Genomic DNA, 18,759 nt, shown 5'->3' on the forward strand with positions numbered 1-18,759 from the left:
TAACAGTCGGTACCTCTTCCCTGGGAACTTGGGGAACTGTAGCTCTGTGAGCGGGAAAGGGGTCTCCTAACAATTCTCAGCCCCCTTTAACAAACTCCGACTCCTCCCAGGATTCTGTTGCAGGGAAGCCATGGCTGTTTGAAGTGGTACGATGCCGAGATAGCTCAGTCGGTTAGTTAGAGTATGGTGCTGATAACAACAGGGTTGCAGGTTCGATCCCCATATGGGGCAGCCTGCCTGCCTATTCCTGCATGGCTGGGGGACTGTGCACTGTTGTTTTGTTAACTCTCATCACTGCAGGCTCCCTGGAGTTAAAAGAGGACTCGCCCCCTGGGCGTGGGTTGTTGAAGGAAACATCTGGCCAAAGGAACTTTAATTATGCAAATCCTAATTCCGTCTGGCCGTGAAAGGATCACAGCGCCCCCTGCAGCACAAGGAAGCAACTGCAACAAGAAATACTTAATGTCATAGGGAGCAGCCTTTGCCAACCTGGCGCCCTCCAGGTGCCCTGGCTGCAGCTGAAGGGAGATCTAGTCCAGAACACCCGGAGGGCACTGAGTTGGTGATTAATGACCTGAGTGTTCAAAGTGCTTCATGCATGTTCCTTGTGCTGTAATCCTCCCACAGATAAACCAGAACTGTTATGTCCCATATGGCAGTGTTTGGGGTCGGCTAGTTACTTCCTTAAGGCCACCTAGTAAGTCATAAGCCAGACCCTCTCAGAGATCCAGTGAGGCTCAGACACATCCAGCTTCTGAAACCTCCTAGCTATAATAAAAATTTAAAAATTGACAACTCACAAAAAGAAGAAAGGGAACTCCTCCCCAAAAAAAGAGTGAGAGGTTTATATAATCAGCTGATGTGAGAGAACATGTTCATCATAGTCTAAAGTTAATATTTATGAACATTTCTAACCTTTCAATGTGACAGAATCTCTATACAGGCATCCCCAAACTTCGGTCCTCCAGATGTTTTGGACTACAATTCCCATCTTCCCCGACCACTGGTCTTGTTAGCTAGGGATCATGGGAGTTGTAGGCCAAAACATCTGGAGGGCTGAAGTTTGGGGATGCCTGCTCTATCAGTTATCAACGACAACAAAGTCATTTACCAGATTGTATCTCTCACTTGCTTAAATTGGCAGCTCTAAGCTGAGGGAGAATGTCACATTTTGGTCCAGTTGTGTGCATCAAAACAAGTTGCAAAACTTATCGAATGCCTCTAAATTTGAGATGCAGGCCAAATTGCCTTCACTCTAATTGGCCGTGTTCATAAAAGTGTGTCAGATTTGGACCAGGGACTTCCTGATTCGTAACCCACAGTGGAATCCTATGCCTGTTTTCTCAGAAGTAAGCCCCATTGCGTCCTTTAGCTAAGCACTACACCTTGATTTGGGGAGGGTTACTTATTTCCTGGGCTCCTTGATCACTGCAGATGGTGACAGCAGTCACGAAATTAAAAGACGCCTGCTTCTTGGGAGAAAAGCAATGACAAACCTAGACATCATCTTAAAAAGCAGAGACATCACCTTGCCATCAAAGGTCCGAATAGTTTAAGCTATGGTTTTCCCAGTAGTGATGTATGGAAGTGAGAGCTGGACCATAAAGAAGGCTGATCGCCAAAGAAGTGATCCTTTTGAATTATGGTGCTGGAGGAGACTCTTGAGAGTCCCATGGACTGCAAGAAGATCAAACCTATCCATTCTGAAGGAAATCAGCCCCGAGTGCTCACTAGAAGGACAGATCCTGAAGCTGAGGCTCCAATACTTTGGCCACCTCATGAGAAGAGAAGACTCCCTGGAAAAGACCCTGATGTTGGGAAAGATGGGAGGGCACAAGGAGAAGGGGACGACAGAGGACGAGATGGCTGGACAGTGTTCTTGAAGCTACAAACATGAGTTTGAACAAACTGTGGGAGGCAGTGGAAGACAGGAGTGCCTGGCATGGTCTGGTCCATGGGGTCACGAAGAGTCGGACATGACTAAACGACTAAACAACAACTTATTAATTAAGGTAACCACTAGTGGGACAGTTTTTGCTGAAGTGCCCAGAGTGTCACACCTTTGACTCCTGCTGTGCTCTCAAAATTCTCTGCCCATCTTGTGGACTGAGAAAAAGGGATGAGAGCACGGGAGTGTTTCACCAACTTACTTTAGAGGGAAGAGAAATTCTCTAGCACTTGCTCAGAGCTTTCCATTAGCAATACCAGTAACAAAGCACTTTTCTTTTTTTCCCCTTAAGAGGTTTTTTTTGGGGGGGGCTGCTGTGGCAAATGGCACCACTAGCAACTCTGCTGGCAGCTTGGCCACCGTTTTTTGCACCCTCTGCAATGACTTAGCATCGTCCTGGGTTTTTAAGAGGGGCTGTTGGCAGGGGGATGGAATGACAACTTCCAGAAAAATATTCGGAGAAAATTCAGCAAAGACACCATCTTTTTCCAGAGCAGGGTGTGAAAAAATGAAAATGTCACAGTCTCCGAAATTTGATGGAAGCATCATAAGCATAACTTATCGTGGATGGTGGGGAGAAATGCAATGTTGAGACATGTCTGAGAGTGTGTGGGCTGGAAGGTCCTTGGTTCAACTTTTGCTTCAACTATGAAATCTTTTGACATTATCGACCCGTCCCCCACACCAGAAGGTCAAAACATGAGCCTGGATTTTATTTATTTAGTTAATTCATTCAGTCCAGTTTATTACCTGCCCCTGCCCTTCAACAGGAGGTCCCAGGGCAAGTTAGAACAATTTTAAAATCAATATTAAAACAGTGAAAACAAAACACAACCACAAGAATAAGGTGGGTCCTGAGAACGAGCACAGTGTAGTGGTTCGAGTGTCAGGCTAGGACCTAGGAGACAAGGGTTCAAATCCCTGCTAGGCTGTGAAGCTCGCTGGGTAAACTTAGGCCAGCCAACTGCCTCTTAGCATAACCCACCTCGCAGGGTTGTTGTGGGGATTAATGTGGAGGGGAAGAACTAGGTACGTCTGCCCCCTTGAGTTTCTTGGAGGAAAAGGTGATAAATAAATGCAATGAATAAATAAAAGATCTCATAACCTCCAACATCCTTGGGGCCTAAATCAGGATGCTCCATTTTTGGTCCTGAGCCCTCATGCAAATGTAAGAGCAAGTGCAAGACGGAAGATGCTTTCACACCAGAGCGAAAAAGGAGTGTCTTCCGGTCTGGCACTCCTGGCTCTCACGCCGACTTGCGCCAGATCATCAGACCACAAAACAGGACATTCCGGAATCCAATCGGAAAACGGGATTGGCTTCTATAATCCCGGGGTGCCCCGCTTCAAACAGGACTGTTTAGCAGTATGGACAAAGTAGGAACGCAACACAATTAAAATTAAAACCAAAACCTATTGAAAACATTCCAAAGCATCAAGAAGTTCTGAAGACATTAAGGGAGGTGGGGGCAAGCCTCGTGAAGGACATTTAAAAACAAATGCTGAACAAGTCTCTCCTCCACCCACTCGACCCAAAGAAGAGAACGGGAGGCAATCAGCGAAGAGAGACAAGCAGACAGGGCTGCTTCACACCATTAACTCCTTGCCGCTTAGGTTCGGAAACACAGGCGGGGAGATAATAAGAAATGGCAGGGCCCAGCTGGGCTACCCGTGTCTTCACTAATGAGGCTGCATTTAACGGAGGGAACGAAGTTCAGGATGAGTGTGTTTCAGGGCTGTCTGCCCTGTTATTTCCACCTTCTCTGGACACTGCTGCTGGTGACGATAGTGGCAATGACTGAAGGCTCAAACTTCTCTTCTTCTTCCTGATTTCTTTGAGTGTTCCTCTTGAAAGCATTTGCAAGTCGAAAGCCTGCCCAAGTAACGTGCAAATCCTGCACAAAGGGACCCACGTTCTGCCAACTAGGCGTTGCAATGGAAAGTGGTACCTCGGGTTACGAACTTAATTCATTCCAGAAGTCCGTTCTTATCCCGAAGCGTTCTTAACCTGAGGTGCGCATTCCCTACATAGGCCTCCCGCCTGGGAAGCAGATTGCGTTCGTATCCTGGAGCAAAGTTTGCAACCCGGGACACCTACTTCCAGGTTTGTGGAGTTTGTACCCCGAAGCGTTCGTAAGCAGGACTGTTTGTAACCCGAGGTACCACTGTATGTCAAAACTGGCTTATTTTTGTTTTTGTTGGCACTGGAAAGTGGCCATTTTGGTCTGAAGCTGCCCATTAATGTTAAGTATGTGGACACCACCAGAAAGAGCACTGTATACACATTTCCTCGCATCCTGTAGATTTTATATGCAGTATTTCATATTTGTAATACCCTGATATCATGGAGCTAGCCATTGGCCCCACATAAGCACATCGTACGTGCCAAAGGCCCTTCTAGTTATTCATTTACAGTGGTACCTCGGGTTAAGAACTTAATTCGTTCTGGAGGTCCGTTCATAAGCTGAAACTGTTCTTAACCTGAGGTACCACTTTAGCTAATGGGGCTTCCCGCTGCCACCGTGCGATTTCTGTTCTCATCCTGAAGCAAAGTTCTTAACCCGAGGTTCTATTTCTGGGTTAGCGGAGTCTGTAACCTGAAGCGTCTGTAACCCAAGGTACCACTGTATTTCATAAAATTTATACGCTGCTTGATTGTTAGAAAAAACCTCAGAGTGGTTTACAAAAGGTAAAAAAGTAAAATCAAGATGAAGAAGAAATTACAACCCTTCCTTAAAACATGAAAAAGTTAAAATACCGGAAGAGATTAAAATTACCTCAGCTTTCTAAGCATCTGGGTAGGCTAGTATAAACATGTTTTTAGCAGATGCCCAAAAGAGCAGAATGAAGGGGCCTGCTTGATCTTAATAGGCGCCCCAAAATGTGGGTTTTTTTCCTAGCACTGCAAGAGCACAAAAACGCGTGATTTGGGTCTGCATACTCTCACACGGATCACATGACTCACCTGGGAGTGCAGCCCGGAAGACGTGCATCCCAGTTTGGGGCCAGGATATGTTGGTACCAGATGCCTACGGGAAGCCCATTAATAAGCAAGGTATGAGTGCCACGGTCCCAGATGAACTCAACTTTGGAATAATAGTTTCTCACCATTTTCCCCTAAGGGGTCATGATTTCCCCACCTCTCCAAGTAGCCCTGATCCTCCACCCACACCAGCTGAAACGCAGCCACCTTCGAGAAGCAGGGCATCCCACAACCGCACAAGATACACAGCCCTAAAGATAGCATGCCGAGTTAGCAAAGAAAAAACTTCCTATAGATTGGGGAGCTGTTTGTGGTCTAAATCAATGTGTAGCTCTTCATCTCCTCGAGGCTCAGGTGGCTGCAGGTGGGCCTTCTTTTATTCTGTACTCTTCCTGGCCTCTGTGGATGCACAAATGCTCTTCTACGCTCGCATCCTAGAATTAGCTGCATTGCAGCTTTGTAGCGGCGGCGGGTAATAAATCCATGCATGACAATCAGCAGCTAAATATAGCAGATGCTGGGAGCTTTTTATACCCGGCCACACCTGCCCTGGCTGCGAAGAGGAGGAGGAGCCATGAGGTCTCTGCAGTGGTGGTTGGGATGCTTCCTCAGCAAAAGATTCGAGCTCCATGACCCAGTTTATATTTCCCTTTTGCTTCTGCAATGGAAGAGGAAACAAAAAATACACCAGCCAGCCTTGCGTTATATGCCGAAGATGCCACTACGCCAGTGGGATCTGGAGGGATCTGGAGTCGCAGCCACCCTCCGATTCCATCCCAAAATTTCTGCCGTGCTGGATTTAGGGCAGTGCGAGCGGTTCCCCCATACAGGATGGCAAGCCGAGGGGGTGCAAAAAAATTAAAAATTAAAACCTATATTTATGCAGGTAAAAGGTAAAGGTAAAGGGACCCCTGACCATTAGGTCCAGTCGTGACCGACTCTGGGGTTGCGCGCTCATCTCGCGTTATTGGCCAAGGGAGTCGGCGTACAGCTTCCAGGTCATGTGGCCAGCATGACAAAGCCGCGAACCAGAGCAGCACACGGAAATGCCGTTTACCTTCCCGCCGGAGCAGTACCTATTTATCTACTTGCATTTTTGACGTGCTTTCAAACTGCTAGGGAGCTCACCCCATCACAGGGATTCGAACCGCCGACCTTCTGATCAGCAAGCCCTAGGCTCTGTGGTTTAACCCACAGCGCCACCTGGGTCCCCATTTATGCAGGTAGCTACTGAGAAAATCCATGAAAAGCAACTGTACCCAAAGGAATTATTGGGGGGTGGGATTTTGTCCTTGCTTGGGGCTCCCTATTACAAAAGTCCACCGACTCCTGTTTCATTCCATGGCACGGCTGGCAGTGGGTTTTACTCCTTAGTAAGTGTTAGCATGACTTTGTGTCGTGCTTTACAGGGGACAATCCTTTATTTGATGGTCTGTCTGAGGGCAGTCCTCTGAGGAAGTGTCTGTTGCGGTCCAAGTTAAAAAAAAAAAAAACCTAAGGAGGGAGGGAGAGGAGGGGCCGAGGGCTTGAAGTTGCCCATCAACATGTAGCCCCTGAAAAATAGGCTGAGCAGGTCGCCTGGCCAAAGTCTTCCCCGCCAGGGTGTATTTCTGCTTAAATTATAGTCATTTCTAAATTTGCAAATATTCATATATATTAACACACCCAAATGTAATGTCAGCCTGACTCCTCAGTCATTCATTTATTGCATTCATGTCCCTTTTCCTCCAAGGTACTCAAGGTGGCTTACCTGGTTCCCCACCACCAACTAGTCATTGAATCCCCACAACAACCCTGTGAGGTAGGCTAGGCTGAGAGGCAGGGACTGGGGCAAGGTCAACCGGTGAGCTTCATGGCTGAGTGCAGGGTATTTGAACCCTGGTCTCCCAGGTCCAAGACTGAACCACCTGAACCCCTACACGACACTGGCTTTCTTTCATTGATATGTAAGTGGACAGGCTTAAAAGCCTAATAGTGAAATACGGGTCTATTCACAGAAGTTGAGCTCCCAGGTCAAGTGTGCATGGCAGCCTTGCCCAACCAGGTGCCCGCCAGCTGTGTCGGAAGCCCATCAGCCTCAGACAGCATGGCCAATGTTCAGGGATGATAGGAGTTGCAGTCAAAAACACCTGGAGGGCACCAGGTTGGGGAAGCCTGACGTATAGTCTTGTGGCAGCTTAAAACTGCAATCCTGCATACTCTTACCCCTCAGTGCTTGGGCTCTGTGAGATTGCTGTTGTGTTCAAGCAAGCAGCTTAATATGCCCCCCGCCCCGGCGCGCTTTGCTGCTTTTAAAACTTGAGTTTTGCACAGAGCTGTTCACATCAGAGAGAGAGAATAAGGATGTCTTCACCCGACACGCATGGCCTTTGAATTTTTGCCACCCCTACAACGCAGTGGGAGCGCACTGGATGTGCTAATGTGAACATGGCCTTTGCCTGTGCGCCCAATATGATTCCACTCCATTCTGCTGCAAGCCTTCGGCTCTCCGCATCTTCACCATCTTGGTCCAGGTTTTTTCTTCACCTTCCACCTGCGCAATCCTCTAATTAACATGGCAATGGCTTGCACACCCGGGCTGCTGCGCCTTGCTGTTGAAGCGAGGCAGCAAAAAAAGGGGGGGTCCACTGCGCTCACAATGGATAATTCCATGGGGAAGGCCTCCTGCACAAACCTCCTTGGGATTAATAGGATCGTTGCATCAGGGTTTGTGCAGGAGAACTCCCGATGAGCTGAATGCCATGTGGCTGCCTGTTTTGTACCTACAACGCCCCTGCTTCTCTATAAATGGAGAGTGAGATCATTTTAGCTAGGAGCTGGTAGCTTCATTATTTTACCCAGAATCTGGCGACCCATTGGCAAGGGAAATTGCATTCTGTGCATGCTTAGCGGTACTGTGTTGTTCTGTTACTTCGCCCAGCCCAGGCCTGGCATAAAAACCTGAAACATCTAATCTGTGCAGGACTGGCCATTGCATTTTCCTTCCATCTCCCAAAATTTGGGGGTGGGGAGCTCTTGTTTTCCTCTGTTTCCATTCCCACTGTCTACCTGTCTTTCTCCTCCTTTCGTCTGTCAGTCTCTCTGTTGCCACTCCTGTTGCCTTGATGTCTGTATTTATCTTTTCCCTCGGTGCCCCTTCAATGTTGCTTTCCGTCAATCTTCATTCCCCTTGCCAGCCCCTACCTCTCTATCTCGCCACATCCTTCTTCTGTTCTGAGCCTTGCCTGTCTGTCAGCTGAGCCGCCGCACACAGCCAGAGAAGAGCCGACAGCCTCATCCATATTAAATGAAACGGCAGGGCTTTAGCAACAAAACAAGCACAATCCAGCTGGTGTTTGTCTGCGGAATAAGAGGTCAGGGGGTCTTTGAAGACCAGCCTGGAGAAGAACAAAGCCAGTAGAGAAACGCCTCGCAGCTTCCTAATTGAATGCTCACCACCACTTTACACTCACTCTCTCTCACATTTCATTACGTCCAAATTTTAATTTGTTCTGGCAGTTGGGGGGGGGGGTGAATGACTGTCTTTCTGACTGGCACTGCAGAGCAAAAACAGCTAGCATTTGCATAGACTGATTCCTCATGCATTCCTTGGTTATTTTTAAAACAACGCTTCTAAAGCACAAGTGGGCAACCTGTGGCCCACGAGCCGCATGTGCCCCCAGCCACAATACATGTTTCCCCTGATGGTCAAGAATCGGGCGCAGGTAAGCAATAGCTCACAAGGCGCCAGTGCAGTTAACTCTTTATTCAAAGAAACAGCATGGCTCAGGCCTCTTCAGCACAGCAACTCTTCCCTGCAGGTCTTGCCCCAATGAAGCAGGTGCAAGGACTGAAGGCCCCAGCCTTTCCACAGCTCCCTAAGTCTCTTCATCCCCGAGGTCCTTCCCTTGCAATCTGAGAATTCTTCACCTGGTCTGCCTTTGCTCCACCCTCTTCATAAGTCTTCATACCCCTGGCTTCTTCAGCAGTTTGCCTCGTCTCTGCCTCTTGGCCCTTCTCCTCCCCAACCTCTGCTTCTGCCTCTGATTCTAGAGTGCTCTCTGCCACCTCTCCCTGCTCACTGAAGCCTGTTACCCCTTCAGCTTCCAACACCTCCACCCAGCTTGCTCCCTCTTCTCCCTCTGACCACACATCACTGTCCCACCACCACTCCTTTGGCTCTGATCCTTATTCCCCTGGTGATTCCCACCCAGCTGGTACCTGCCACCACTCCAGCCCACCCATGACACTGACACATTCTGATGGTGGCTGTTGTTTCTCTTGCTAATTACCTACACTTTACCCTAAGGTCCCAGACCAATCAAAACATTTTTTAAAAAAACCAGTTTAAAACTGTTTGCAGTCACAGAAATAATGTGGATCCAAAAATTCACATCGCACGAAAGAGGAGTGGCAGACAAAATTGATGGACTACGCAGAGTTGGACAAGATGACAGGGAGAATTCAAAACCGACGGGACCAGATGTTCTTGGAAGACTGGAGTAAATTTGTGAACTATTTGAAAAACAACTGTAAACAACAGATCGCGCTAGTAGGACTGCAAGAAGTTTTGTAAGGAGGACTATATGAAACATTACAAGGAGAATATATGAAAAGGATAAATAGTGATGGGTTGTTAAAGGTAATAGTGAAATTAATAAAATGTATATGATTACTATGAATACGGTAAGTGAGGAAGATTGAAAATCATCAGACGGGGTTGATGGAAGTCCAAAACAAAACATTGTATAAGATGGGAAAGAATGATATGGGATGTTTGGAAAATATATGCAATAGACACACACACACACCTCAGGTGTGAAAAGTCAAGGTACAGAGATGCACCTTTAATATTCGCCAAAAGTTGAATAATGAAGGCACTAGGCACACTTCTGTGGGGAGTGAGTCCCACAGCTTAGGAGCTGCCACAGAGAACACCTTCTCCGGAGCCACCGCCATCCTAAGCCTCTTGGAGCCACCAAGAGAGACATCCCATCGTGGAGTTGCTTTCTTCCTCTTCAATCCCACCTTATTTTTCCTGGCTTTTGAATGTATATTCACACACACACACACACACACACACACACACACACACACACACTTTGTTGGAAAGTGGCAGTGTTTTGTTTGATAAGGAAATAAATAATTGCTTTTTAAAAAATGCTTTTTTCCCGGTCGCATGGCTTTGAGAAAGGAGATTTCATCTCCAGGGGTCTGAAAACAAATGGGCAGGTTTCTGCTATATGTGTCTGTCTGTTAGTGAAGTCAGACAGGAATCGGGGCCTGCACTACCATGAGAGGAAGCCAGCTGCTTCAGATGTGGGAATTGAAGTTAGGTCAGGAATTGGGGTGAGGTGGGGGGGTCTGTGGATTCCCATTATCCCACTACTGGCTGAGGCGGATGAGAATTCGGGTGCAACAACATTTGGAGGGTCACAGAGTCCCCATTCCTGGGTTAGATGAAGGCAGGAATGGATAACTGCATGGGGCAGTGTTTTCCCTGGCGTGGGAATCATTTGCATCTCTGCCTCAGGTGGCAAAATACATGGGGACAGCACTGGCATTGGTGCTGGAAGACTTCCACTGGCTTTTAGGGCTTAACCACACTTCCTCTTGTCCTATTTCTTGCCATGGGGGGGGACACCGCTCTCTAGCGCTCAACTGGAGCAAACAGCAATTCGGTATTTCCCGTGGATTGCCATTTGTTCCGATCTATCACCAGAGAGCGGGTTTTCCCTCAGAAAGGAGCGGGGCAAGGGAAAAATTGCTCTGACACCACCTCTCCCTCCAAGCACAACACAAGCAGAAGTGTGGATGAGCCGTTGGTTAGTTTCTCAGAACGCTTAAGAACATAATCCACCCACCCTTATACAGTGGCCACTGCTTTAAAGCCTTATTATACGATTCAGGACCCCAACGCCTTGCAGAATTCCTTACCCCAGGGGTGGTTATCTTAAGAGGTCCTTCTTCACATGCCCCCTCCAACAGCACTCCATGGAGAATCACCATGGGGGAATGAACCTTTCCACTACCCCCCCCCCACTGTCTACAGCCCACAAGGACAAGTTTTTTTATTTTTCTCTTCTCTCTGGCCTTTCCAGAATTTAAGAGTTTCCTGCTTGGCAGGCGATGGACTGGATGGCCCTTGTGGTCTCTTCCAACTCTATGATTCTATGATTTGGGGGGGGGGGCTATTTGTTTTGTGCCCAGGCTTATGTTGGTGTGGCAAAGCAGAGATTTGTTATGCTTTTATAAGGTTGGGTTTTTTAAATAAAAAAATGAGATTCTTAAACTTTGTACTTTGTATTGGATTTTTAATTTTATAAGTCAGCTTGAGATTATTTTTATCGCTGTTCAATACCATTTCGAGACTTATGTAGGAAAGCAGCTCATACATTGAGTTAATGGTGCTTATATTGTAAAAGAAAATCAGATTTTGCGGTTTAACAATGCAAATGATCATCATTTCCAGTATTGTAAATTTCAAATATCTTTTGGGGACTTAAAATAGCTCGGTGTGACTATGTTGTAACTTTGAGGTTTAGTTATCGTTCTGAAAATAATCCTGGCCTCATTGGAGGTATTCCTTTATAAATCTTCCCCACATTTTTAGGTATATATGTCATGTTACATTGTGTATCTATTTCAACTATAATCGCCTGCACTTTGGATGGTATCTTTTTTATTATCTGTGTGTGCACCAGTTTCTCAAACTCTGTTGTAGAGCTTAATCTACAGTATTGTATTTCTGTTTCTGAGAAGGCAGAAAAGATCATAATTGCAGATAATAATAGAAAAGGAATCTGCCAAGCAAGAACAGTTCAGCAATTGGGTCATAAGATAATATTGCATTGTTGATGAACACGATCAACCTTTCAACGCAGACTATACATTTCCTTGATTTCACAATGACCAAGGTGACGATGCAAATCGAAAAAGGTTCATCATTAATCACAGATGCAGCGGGAGACGTTGAGGGGGCCGCTTCTTCCTGTACTTGTTCCAGGCTGCTATTATGTTATCATTGTGATAAAATAGATTTATTTATCCAAACGAGGTCATGCAAAGGAATCTCGCTCCACAGACAAATGAGTTCCAACACTGACCTTTTAAATGACGGCAAGACTTCTATTAACTCGCTGGCATGGCAGTACAGCGATACCTAATGCATTCCAGAGAGACACACCAGGGACTCAGCTTTTGACGGCAGAGGGGATGGCTGCCAGCCACTCTGAACCCATAATATAGAGCAGTGCTCCTCAAAGTGGTGGCCCATGGACTGCTGACTATCAATCTGTAGCAATCCCTCCGTAGCCCAGGGTCGGGTGAGCTTATTCAGAGACCAGATATGGTTCCAGTCCCTGGGACATTGGCAGTCTACCACATCAGATAGTTTGAGAAACATTGGTGCAGAGGAAGGATTAAACAGGAACAGAGGAAACTTCCTTATACTAAGCAAGACCATTGGTCTGTGTAATAATAATAATAATAATAATAATAATAATAATAATAATAATAATAATAATTATTATATACCCCGCCCATCTGGCTGGGATTCCCCAGCCACTCTGGGCAGCTTCCAACAGAAAAATGAAATAAAATAATCTCCCTAAAGCCTCCCTAAACAGGGCTGCCTTCAGATGTCTTCTAAAAATCTGGTAGCTGTTTTTCTCTTTGACATCTGATGGGAGGGCGTTCCACAGGGCAGGCGCCACCACCGAGAAGACCCTCTGCCTGGTTCCCCGCAACTTGGCTTCTCGCAACGAGGGAACCGCCAGAAGGCCCTCGGTACTGGACCTCAGTGTCCGGGCAGAACGATGGGGGTGGAGATGCTCCTTTAGGTATACTGGAACGAGGCTATTTATCTACACTTCCCCTCCTGTTGACGCTCTCAGCTGACAACCATCAAAAGAAGTATAGCTCCGTTCATCTTATTACTTTCATTTATCGCTATGCATAAGTGAAACGAGTCCCAAAGTGATTCGCAAGAAAAATAAAACTCAAAATCGCATAGAAATGTCCATAAAAACAATATAACTGCTTATCCAAAATCACCTGAAGCATGGAATATCGAGCCCACTCCACAGAAGAATGAACACCAGAAACAGCTACTTCAGGGCAGGCCATTCATACTGTCTAAGCGCCCAGGAAAATAAAACATTTTGTCTAGTGCCAGAGCCAGGCAAGCTTCCCTGGGGAGAGCATTTCATAAGAGCAGAGCACCTCGTATAACACTAAGCACTTTTATCACATGTAAGATGCTTTACATACATTGTCTCAGTAATCCTGAAAAGCCCTGTAAGGCAGATTAGCATTCCCCGGCCTCATATTGCAAATGATTTGGGGTGGGGTGGGGTGGGGTGGATAAAGGGTGATGTCAAATATCAATCTAAAATATTTAGCAAATAATGTCAAGTAAATCTCAGATTTGAAAAATTACCCGAGGAAAACAACAGGCAGCATTCCGAGGAAATTTTTTTTGTTTCAGCTCGAAAACATATTTCAATCCCAAACAATATAGTATAACTGCACAAGAGAATAGGTGATAAATGGGTAGCTCCCCCTACTCCAAAAGAGATGGGGGAGACGGTCATCTGACCTCCCCAGCAGATGAGTCTCTACTACTTACTGGGAGGAGGAGGACTGAGGTAGCAGGGAAAGTGGCGCAGTGCAAGCATACCAGCAGGAACACCAGATTGGCTTTGCTGCTGCTGTGTGTTTGCACTGCACTTGCAGCAACTCACCTTGATATGCAGTATTGCTCTGGACACCTGTACCTACCCACTTGAGTACCATTTAATACAGGGCTTCCCAAACTTGGGTCTCTAGCTGGTTTTGGACTGAAATTCCTATCCTGTCCCTGACCACTGGTCCTGCTAGCTAGGGGTGGTGGGAGTTGTAGTCCGAAAACCAGCTGGAGACTCAAAGTTTGGGAAACCCGGATTTAATGTCTTTGACAAAGTGGGGGGGCGGGCGGGGGGGCTGGCCCACGAAAGCTGAGTTCAGCATTTGGCAGGCACCTTCCAGCCCCCAAGGGTCCTATGCCATGTGAGGGAGCAAACACACAGAGGATACCTCTTTGTACAAGTAGTAGTAATTAATTAATTTATTATTATTGTTCTGTGAGCTGCCCTGAGACCCCTGGGTATAGGGCGGTATGTATTAGTATTAGTACCCAGCTTATCTGACTGGGTTTCCCAGTCTGGGCAGCTTCCAAGAGTTATAAAAACACAAACATTAAAAACTTCCCCATACAAGGCTGCCTTCAGAAGTTTTGTGAACTGGCAGGACGGCAGGGAGAAGGAAGAGGATCACCGCGAGGGGTGGAGCCGGGACTGGGACACACCAGGCCAAGCAAGGGATGGGGAAGGAAGTACTCACCGGGTGATAGAGGATGGCGAGGGGAAGGAGATCAATGCACAGGAACCAGAACAGCAGGACCCATCACCAGAGCCAGAGGGGGCCCTGTCCCCATGAACATGCACTGTGAGGCATAGGAGCAGCAGGAGTGGCCCTCTAGAAGGCTGAGGCAGACAAAGGCCCAGAGCCCATCTCCCTAGCTGGCCAGGAGGGGCTTGATAGCTCTGGAGGAGGAGTATGATTCCTCAGCTGGAGCAGGTTTAGAACAGGTGAGGGTCACCTGCTTCGTCAAGCCCAGGTGCTGCAATCAGCATGCATAGTACAAAAGGGAAGCAGAGCTGAGGAGCTGGGTCTAGATCTGCTGCCCATGTTGAGGGACCTCACCTTGGATGTTCCTGGATCTCTATGGGACTGTGTTTTGGTTTTGATTCTGGGCTGTATTCTGACTGATGGATTTCAGACTCTGCTACTCGGATTGCCCGTGGACTGTGTTTCCTGACCTTTGGATTTTGCTTCTGAGGCTTGACCTGCAGGTTGGACTTTGGACTTGAAATACTGCCAGGTAGGGCCAAGGATTCAGGAGAAGATGTCTTCTAAAAGTTGTGGTTATTTATCTCCTTGACATCTGACGAGAGGGTGTTCCACAAAGCCGGGCGCCACTACCGAGAAGGCCCTCTGCCTGGTTCCCTGTAACTTCACTTCTCACAGTGAGGGAACCGCCAGAAGGCCCTCGGTGTATTCCCATATTAATGCACAACAGCCTACGAATGCAGAGTCTTTTCAAACAGCCCATTTCAGCAAAATCTGGTTGCTTCCCACGGCTCTGGATATTTTCCTTTTGTTACCAGGTGATGTCGAAGCATTTCACATCCCGCTTTGACATGGGCTTAAGTGCAAACGAGATCTGAGGCTAAGCCCTTGCCTTCATTTTGTACATCTGGAATTTAGCATCTTTCTTGGGGAGTTTAAAGAACCTGCCCCCTGCTGAACAAAGCTGCAACAGTACTGTATCCCCATTCAATACTTTGACCATCACACCCACCTCCCTCCAATTTGAGTCCGGCAGCGAGCAGCCCTCAGATCAGAACAAAATAAACCAAAATTTTGCTGGACCTCCGGCTGTCCCCCTTGCATGTGATCCTGGACTGGCACTGATCAATATTAAAAACTGTTGCAGCACCAGTCTTGGGGATGTTATCAAGGCCAGCCAGGCTGTGGATGCAACCCCTCCCCCCAAAAAGATCATCTGGCCAGACCTGTGGCCCTCACTGGCTCTTGTGGGAGCATGCAAACAGGGATTTGCTTACCTGTGTACATGCACCTTGTGCCTACAACCACGTTCTGTTGGATATTAATGACTTTATTTTTAGGTGTTTCCTTGCATTAACTGTGTGATTTCACGTGCAAATTAAGCCACTTCCTGTTCTCTGGGATTGTCGTCCTTTGTTCAGTCACGTTTTTATGGGAAATTCAAACGGCAACCTTGCCAAATCTTCACATTCCAGCATATTCTCATCCCGTTTAGAGAAAGCTGTGTGAGTTCAAATCCTACAGTAGCATCTCCAGATTGGGCTGGGGGAGAAACCTGCCTAACAATCTTGGAGAACTGCTGCCAATCAGTGTAGGCAATACAAAACTAGATGAACCTAAGTTCTGGCTCGGTATAAAGGCAGTTTCCTGTGATCTTAGAGTCCCTATGTTCCGTTCCTCCCCCCTCTTCCAAGTAACTCTGGTGGTAAAGGTGAAGGTAAAGGGGCCCCTGACCGTCAGGTCCAGTCGTGTCCGACTCTGGGGTTGCGGCGCTCATCTCGCTCTATAGGCCGAGGGAGTCGGCGTTTGTCCGCAGACAGCTTCCAGGTCATGTGGCCAGCATGACTAAGCTGCTTCTGGCAAACCAGAGCAGCGCACGGAAACGCTATTTACCTTCCCGCCGGAGCGGTCCCTATTTATCTACTTGCATTTTGATGTGCTTTCGAACTGCTAGGTGGGCAGGAGCTGGGACCGAGCAACGGGAGCTCACCCCATTGCAGGGATTCGAACCGCCGACCTTCTGATCAGCAAGCCCTAGACTCTGTGGTTTAACCCACAGCGCCACCTGGGTCCATAAACTCTGGTGGTACTTACATTCAAACAAGGTCTTCAGCAAAGAGCAAACTAATGATTCCTTAGAGCATCCATTGTATAAAGGGCTAAATCTGTGACTCACACCCACCTTGTCACTCTGAAAGAAGAAACAGGGAAACCTTTCATTGTGTGCTTGAACAAGCATTGAACAAATTGAGCACCCCTCCTCCCCAACAATTCAACTTGAAAGCAAATCTAGCCTTCCATCATGCCACAAGTTGCTTGATGTGACAAAAGCAAAGGTTTCCTCTTGCTTTTGCTATCGCCACCTTCTTCTGATCCGCTTTTCCAGATTGGCGTGTTATTGTTGTTTTAATCTTTCCTTCCTCATCCTAGTTTTTTCAAAAACAACCCCCTCTTATCTGATCAAGAAATTGGCTCCTTTTAGCAAACAATGATCTCAGCACTTGGGATTTCTCTTCTCCTTGTAGATAGGGCTGGGGATAATTTTCTCTTTGAACAGCTGCTGTGATTTACCCAGGAGAGAGAGAGTGCGAGAGAGTGTGCTAGGTGGGGGTGGGAAAGATGGAGAGGGGTTCAGGGTGCTTTGGTGATGGCGGTGCTCATTGCAAGGTCATTGGTGAAGACAATAGCTCATTTCCTTCCCACACACTCATCTTTCTTAAAAAAAGAAAAGAAAAAAGAAGAAACCTCAACAGAGTGAAGATAATTTATGGCTTTCTTCCCCCACAATTGAAAAAAAAAGAGGGAGGGAGCTTTTGGCTGTTCATCCCATCCGCCTGATGACTTCACCCCACCTTTTTATCCGCTACCCACCACATTTTACTCATACAGCTACCGCCGTCCTTGTGCATTAACTCTGCCAGACATATGTTATTCCAGGCAGCAGCGCCCCTCCCCCTTACTCCCCCCCCTCTGACCTTCATCCCTGCATCTTCCCCAAGGGAGCATTTATTCTCACTAGTCATTGAGTAGGCTGGGGGGGGGCATGCCTCACAGCCAACACTAATGAGAGAGAGACCCAAGGGCAGAGGTTAAGCAATGTCATAGCATCCCTGTTATTCTCCTTGCAGCATCTCAAAGACTTAATGCTCTCCCTTGCTCTGGAACACTTGTCTTGAGTAGGCTCCAGAAACTTTCCTATTGCTGGCTTTCCCAGCTACTGCATTTGTCTGCTACACAGGACCTAGAGAATGGCCTGGAAGTGTGTTGTTGCATTGCTAAAGCTAAGCAGGTATCGGCCTGGACAGGACCTGGATGGGAGACTGCCTAGAAACCATTGGTGGATAATCTACTCTACTGCCTTGAATGCCAGCTTGATCTCCTCCCAGACAGTCATTCCTCACCATCAAAGGAGCCTATAGTTTTAGCGGAGCTTCTTCTTAGATATGATCTTCCAAACTGTGATATTTGCTGGTGTCTTAGGCTAGGTAAAGGTAAAGGGACCCCTGACCGTTAGGTCCAGTCGCGGACGACTCTGGGGTTGCGGCACTCATCTTGCTTTATTGGCTGATGGAACCGGCGTACAGCTTCCGGGTCATGTGGCCAGCATGACAAAGCTGCTTCTGGCGAACCAGAGCAGCACACAGAAACGCCGTTTACCTTCCTGCCAGAGCGGTACCTATTTATCTACTTGCACTTTGACGTGCTTTCGAACTGCTAGGTGGGAAGGAGCAGGGACCGAGCAACGGGAGCTCACCCCATTGCGGGGATTCGAACCGCCAACCTTCTGATCAGCAAGCCCTAGGCTCCGTGGGTTAGACCACATGTACCCACTGTGTACCCACTATACATTTAAAGCATATATGAAGCACAATCCCGCCGCTCCTCAAAGAATTCTGGGCACTGTACTTTAAGGGTATAAGGACGTGAACCAAGTTATAAGGAAGGAGATTCCAACGAAACATCAGGAATAACTTTCTGACAGTAAGAGCTGTTGGTAGTGGAACAGACTCCTACGAGAGGTGGTTTTTAAGCAGAGGCTGGGTGGCCATCCGTCATGTATAATCTAGTTGAGTTTCCTGCATTGCAGGGGATTGGACTGGATGACCTCAGGGGTCTCTTCCAGCTCTACAATTCTATGATTCAGTGGTTGCTGGGAATTATAACTCTGTGTGGGGTAAACTACAGGGCCCAGAATTCTTTGAGGTAAAGAATGTGTTTTTTTTCTGGAATGTGTGTAAAGGTATAGTGATTATAATACCCGTTATGTAACTTGTGCTTCTTACTACATTTGATTGTATGCTGCCTTGGGCATTGCTGTATGAAAGGGAAAAGTGAGGTGCAGATCATTTATTCTTTCTTTGCTTATATGGACCCATCAGGGGGAATGGTGCTTTGTAGAGTACAAGAGGACAGGTCCCTGCCTGAAGGAGCTTACAAGCGGGGAAGCAGGGGACAATAG

Source organism: Zootoca vivipara, chromosome 12 (assembly GCF_965207765.1).
Source record: "Zootoca vivipara chromosome 12, rZooViv2.hap1.1, whole genome shotgun sequence".
Taxonomy (NCBI): Eukaryota; Metazoa; Chordata; class Lepidosauria; order Squamata; family Lacertidae; genus Zootoca; species Zootoca vivipara.